The sequence below is a fragment of the Sardina pilchardus genome, chromosome 15 (genome assembly GCF_963854185.1).
Source record: "Sardina pilchardus chromosome 15, fSarPil1.1, whole genome shotgun sequence".
In the NCBI taxonomy this organism is placed as follows: domain Eukaryota; kingdom Metazoa; phylum Chordata; class Actinopteri; order Clupeiformes; family Clupeidae; genus Sardina; species Sardina pilchardus.
This window is the reverse complement of record NC_085008.1, coordinates 33,373,423-33,379,814: the sequence shown is the minus strand read 5'-3', so window position 1 is coordinate 33,379,814 and position 6,392 is coordinate 33,373,423. Positions and strand designations below refer to the sequence as shown.

General features: G+C 43.3%; 1 non-coding gene across 1 annotated transcript; it reads right to left on the bottom strand.

Annotated features, from left to right (window-relative positions):
• Nucleotides 1-5,601: 5,601 nt before the first annotated feature.
• On the bottom strand, nt 5,602-5,720 carry LOC134058348 (5S ribosomal RNA). The gene has a single exon (XR_009934994.1). It is a non-coding gene; the product is annotated as a 5S ribosomal RNA (ribosomal RNA).
• Nucleotides 5,721-6,392: the final 672 nt, after the last annotated feature.

The following is a 6,392-nucleotide window of genomic DNA, read 5'->3' as shown; positions in this document are numbered from 1 at the left end:
AGGTGCATAGCGTTCCTGTGAGGTTCCCATGTGAAACTGTGAATAGCAACTTTGAACACACATATGAAAGTGTGGATTATAACTTTGACGCACACAAATGAAGTTCATAATGATAAATATATTAATTTCTTTGTCATTTCCCTCCTGTTTATCATTAGTAAACTTCACAATCATTTGTTCCATTGCTACATACTGTAGATTCAACCATAAATCAAATCAAAGCGTGTAGTAATTATTACCAACTCGAATAGCAAGTTTCAAACCTTTTGATGGAAGCGAAAACCTTACCGGAAAACCTCAGTCATGATTGATCTTAATTTGAGGAGAAAACCGTTGAAGGAAAAATTCTTCCATTACCCTGCTATAGCAGCGGCACTTGTGTACACAAGCAAAAGGAGAAAAACTCACCTTCTACTACACATATGTTTTTCCCAGCCCCATATTATCACAACAATCAAGCAAGCAAATTCACATCAACATTTTGATGGGCTATATGCAATGAGGGCTAGTCCTCAAATAATCAAAGCTTAATTCTACAAAATGTAGGGCTACATTCTAAACTTCACTGATAACACCTGTAGAGAGGCAAACTCCCCACCGGCACAGAACCATCTCTGAAAAAACACAGTGGGAATCTTGTTCTAGGTTTAACAGTGGCATACAGTAAGGGGTCAATGTTACACTACACTTTATGTACTTCAAAGGGTGTGTCCCTGCACAAGGTTCACAGATCATGTTAATACCATTTTTATGTATTGTCATGTGGGATGAATTATAAGTCATCTTTGCCAGACTTCCCTTCACCTATACACAAGCTCTGTCCATGAGGAATTGTACGGCTGTTAAACGGGAATGATAAACAGATATTGGCATCAGAGAACACACATGGCAATCAGACACATTATTCAAATCAGCCAGCATTTGAGCATAACGATACCATGAATTTAAGTGATACACATGTGTGATGTAGGTATGCACATCCTCTGACAAAATCAATGTCTTTTTTCCGGCTTCCTTTGTCTTTCAAGAAAAAAAGTCTTTGTTCAGTCCTTAACAAAAGTGTCAGCAAGGTGAGAGTGATGGCCGCTCCAAGGACCATCCTACACACTGAAAGTCTGTTATCTCAAGGCATCGTCACTAAGCCTAGGAGGATCCAAAATCTTCACCGACGTTGAGACGATTAGATTCTAAACCTCTAATCCCCTTTGGAGTCGGGCTTCCCCTCCTCAGCGGTTGACTGGAACCTTACAGTGAGAGAGATGCGTCCAGCGGTCCGGCCCTCCACCTTCACTGTAGTGGGTGTAGATAGGATGATTCGGTGGGGTCCTTCCCAACGCGAGTCAGACCAGCACTTTTTCTTTGACTTTGATGAACACCCAATCTTCTGGTTTCACTCTGGGATCCTGTGGAAAAACAGAGAGAGAGGGAGCAGTATCCGTGTCTACATATTCCTTTGAACACAGTGTTTTAATTAGTTGCTCCACTACTCCTACATCAATACAGTACATATGATGCACTGATAACAAACATTTTGTGAGTAGTTTGTAAATCTATACGTTATAGTGTTTGTCTACTAGTTCACACATCCCTCCTGTTGAGACATGGCTCTGCCCATGACTCAAAATTGCTACCCATTTGTACATTGATTTCAGCAATGTAAGACACAGCAAAGGCATATTGGCTGTCTGTGTATATTGTCACTTTCTTTTTGGCAAAAAGCTCACATGCTCTGGTCAGCCCAGTCAATTCGGCTACCTGTGCAGAGCATGTGGCAGACAAAAGTTTAACTTCTAATTTAGCAGTTAGTCACTGCATAAGCTGCTTTGTTTACACCATATTTAATGTGCGGTTGTGATAACAATACTGTCATACGAGATAAGAATGTCATGTTAGTTTGTAACAGCAGTTGGGAGACGGCATGTGGGATTTTCACAGTGAATGGGTGAAAAAGCACAACTTCAACAGAATTGAAATATTTAATTTAAATGTTTAGTTTAATATGTAGGCTTTCTTTCTTCACTTTCTTAGTCATTTAAACACACATCAGCTCTAGTCTAAACATTCCTCACACATTTCTAGCTCTTCTTCTTCTCCACGTGCTAGTCAGGCCTGATCTCTATCGTATCTCTGTCTTTCTTATCTTTGGTGGGGCAGACACGAGACCAATGCCCGTGACCCCCACAGATGAAACACTTGTTGCTATCATCACCTTCATTTTCATAATCTCTCTGTTCTGACCCATTTCTGCCTTGTAATGCCATCACAAATGCTTCCCCTACATTCTCTGAGTCTTTCTTTTCTCTTACTTTCTTTTTATTCTTCACTGTTTTCTCTGAATGTTTAGCATGTTCCATAAAATCTGGCAGTTCTGTAGTTCTGAAAGTAACAAAATGTTTCTCTATAACTCTGGTCTGAAACTTTGGAGTAATGCTTGTTTTAATTGCTGTCCATAAATTATCTTATCTTCTGCACTCCCTGACTTCAGGCCGTTATAGGCTTTAAAAACTTTTTCAAATCTGTCTCTAAACTCCCAGACATCTTCATCATCTTTCTGTGTGGTAGCGTGTATTTTGGTGTAATTGCAATGTTTTTTAAACACGTCTTTACATTTATTCTCTAGGCTTTGGACTTGCTGATTTAAATCCAGAGAACCAGGCGCATACGCTGTACCAGCCTGATGGGCTACAAAGCTATCTTTAACACGGCTCCAATCAGAGCCCATTTTAAAGCGGAACATCCTTTCGACCTCGAAACCATTCAGGTGGTACACCGCTATTATGTTTTTCATTTCGTCGCAAAATTCTTCAATTTGGGCTTTATGAGATGGAATTCCCTCCACTGCTTTTTTTACGTCGTCCTGTGTCCATGTCCTATAGACATACATTAACCGTGGATTATTTTGACCCTCAGCCACGTCTGGCTTAAATGTTGGATTGGGCAGTTCTACCATTGGAAATGCCTCCACCGGAGGCGGCGGTGGGGGCCAATTTGGAGTTTTACCGTAATCATCATCATCGTCATACAGGTGCACTTCTGCATGGCATGATGATAACCCTGGTTTTAGTTTGCAAATTCGAATTTATCTTTCCATCGTGATAGCCAATTTTCAGTTCCTGGATGGACTCTAGCTATGAATTTGGCATCACCTTTCAAAAGTTGTCCTTTATCTTGAGTATTCTCCATTTTGCACAAATAAGAGATTGTTCTGTGTCGTCCTCTTAGGGCAAACAACAAGCCTGGGAAGCGAGCTTCTAGACCTTAGTCCGGCTTCCCCTGGGTGTTTTATCTCTCACAGGCTCTGTTGTTCGTTTTAACTCACAGACAATCCCTTCACACACACACTTCTCAGTCACACTCCTTCTTTCCCTCTATTATCAATATAGTGGACTCTAACCCCTATTTGATAGTTCAGGACTCTTTCTTTCCCTCTATTATCAATATAGTGGACTCGAACCCCTATTTGATAGTTCAGGCGGGACTCTAACCCCCTATTTTTAAGGTGGGACTCTAACCCCCCTTTTTAGATAAACCTCAGGCGGGACTCGAACCCCCCTGGAAAGTTTATCTTTTTTACAGCTGTATTAAGAGAACGGCAACTTAATGCGACTTTTCCCTTGGGAACGGCAACTTAATGCGACTTTTCCCTTTTCTAGAAATAGTCCAAGACTATTAGGCCTATGAAATTATACTCACACTGTTATGGTTCTGCTCTGTAGTTCGGAAGTCGTCAATCCAGTCTAGGAGCTGGTCGCCGTCGGCTGGCCTGCACGGAATTCACCGTACGGGGCTTTTCCACGGTTGTAGTCCGCGGGCTGCTGCAGTCTTCAACTTCCGACGATCAGTTCCAGAAAGGATATATTGACATCCGGCTCGAAGGACCAAAGAATGTCAGGGAAATCTTCCCAATATTATGACACAAGAACCACAGACAAGTAGTATAATTTTCAGTATACTCTGGCGCCAAGAGGAGAGACATAGAGAAGAGGTGCTTTACCTCTCCGAAACAGTCTCTGAGCTCTTGGACGCAAAGAGGCTCTTTTATTAAAGAAAAGCAGAGAGCAAAACAAGTCAGCATGACCTTGGTCGAAACCTCCCTAAAATCCTCCTCTCGCTCATGCCCAGTTTCTTATCTGCAGGTGCATAGCGTTCCTGTGAGGTTCCCATGTGAAACTGTGAATAGCAACTTTGAACACACATATGAAAGTGTGGATTATAACTTTGACGCACACAAATGAAGTTCATAATGATAAATATATTAATTTCTTTGTCAAATACCTACACATGGCCCATGGACTAACAAGTACTGACAGAAAACGCGACGTGAACGCTGATCCAGTGTTTCCCAAAAAAATGGAACATGAACAGAACTGATTGAATTGAAAAAAACTATGTACATATTATTTACATTTAGTCCGCTCTACCAACCAATGCTGGGAGGATGTGCTGTCGGTAAAACTCCTCCAGAACAGCAAGGTTTTGTCCCCACTCCGGGTCTTTGGCAATGGGGATGATCAGGCTCTCCTTTGTGGTCCACACTACAAAAAAACAAAGTTCCCGACCGGCAAGGTAGAGCTGGCCCTGGACCTGATGCCAGTAGGCATGCTTCTTCTTCAGGGCATACCCCTGCCCCTCCACACAGACACAAAACCTCGGATCACTGACAGCCTCAGCAATGGAGGAGTTCCGCTGGCTGTAAGGGCATTTCACCTCCAGGAGGGCAGACGGTCCAACAAGTCCATCAGGAGATGCCCCAAGGATGCCCGATGGGCTCACAAAGAGTCCACAATCTTGCACCTCCGTCTCATAAGCCATTTTGAAGGCTTTGATCCCTCTCATTCATGATGCCCCAGTTGATAGACAGGACACCATCCAAGCTCTGCCCCCCAAGCAGCCTCTTCATCAGTGACGGACAAGGAGGAGCAGAGGCGGCAGCCCGTCGAGACAGCACAGCCCCAAAATTGCTTGCGGTAAAACGCCCCTGCCTGTGCTGCTGCCACTGGGGATTTGTGCGTTGTCCCACGTGTTTCAAATATCAATTCGCTGTGCGTAAAAACAGGAACTTTGGTCACTGGCTCTACTTGGACATCCTAAAACGAGTAACCTACAGTTGCTCAGGAAAATACTACAATATCTGGGAGGTCGACAGCCATGCAGACTATAGGCTATTTTCCATACTCAGACAGTGTTGAAAAAAAGTTACTTTGCAGCTCTTGGGCGAATGAACACAGCGAGACCGAGACTTGTACCACAAGGTGACAACTATAGGGGCATAGAAAACAAAGCTGTCAGTCAAAAAAAAATAAGCTAAACTTTCCAGATGAAAACAAGCACTAAAACTCCCCCAATCCGCCAGCTGTTGACAGTCAAACTCGTGCAATTTTTTTCGACCTGTTGCTGGCTTAGCCTATATTTCCTACCTATGCATGTATGTATGTATGTATGTATGTATGTATGTATGTATGTATGTATGTTTGTATGTATGTTATTTTGTTTTCAAAAGGATGAAGCAAATATTCAAAGGGTCTACGTACTAGGGAGCAGGCACGCACAGACAGCCTGAAAAAAAAAAAAAAAAAAGTTGCACTGGCTGATGGAGAGAAAAGCTTACGGCACCTGGTATTCCCAGACGGTCTCCCATCCAAGTACTAACCAGGCCCGACGCTGCTTAGCTTCCGAGATCGGACGAGATCGGGCGTGTTCAGCGTGGTATGGCCGTAAGCGAAAGCAACCGGCCAAAGTAACCTAGTTAAAGCTCCCCAACCCGGGTTGGAGATGCGTGTGTTGTGAAAGGTGAGGTACGCTACAGTATGCGTTCATGAAAACAAGGGCGCATTTTCCGCTTGGAGTTCAACTTTGAAAGTGAAGAATACCACAAATGGCAACTGTTCCTTGTTTATCCTAAAAACGAAGGGTAGCCTACTGACAGAAGATTTTGGTTAGGCAAGTGCACATACTTTACTCACAGTTCAACATAGGGATCGACCGATAATCGGCCAGGCCGATATTTTTGGCCGATATTCTGCATTTTTATAGTTATCGGTATCGGCCATATTTTTCACCGATAAGCCGATAACATATTTTGCAACCGTTCTGTCCCTAACGCGGCCTCCACTGCCTGCACTCATCACTCTGAGCTCTACAGCAATGTCCCGCCCACCACACCATCTGATTTGCTAAGCACAAGGAATCAGCCAATCAACACCAGAGGCTGAACGATGTGAAAGTCTGTTTCGAGGCGGAGAAATTGAACAACGGGAACGAGCTCATTCGTAAGAAGCAGCATGTCGCTGGCGCTGCAAGAAGTAACAAACTTCTACACGAAAGTTGCAAAAGGCAGCAACAGAAATAGGAACTTATCAGTCCCAATGAAACTGTAATGCTGTGCATAAAGC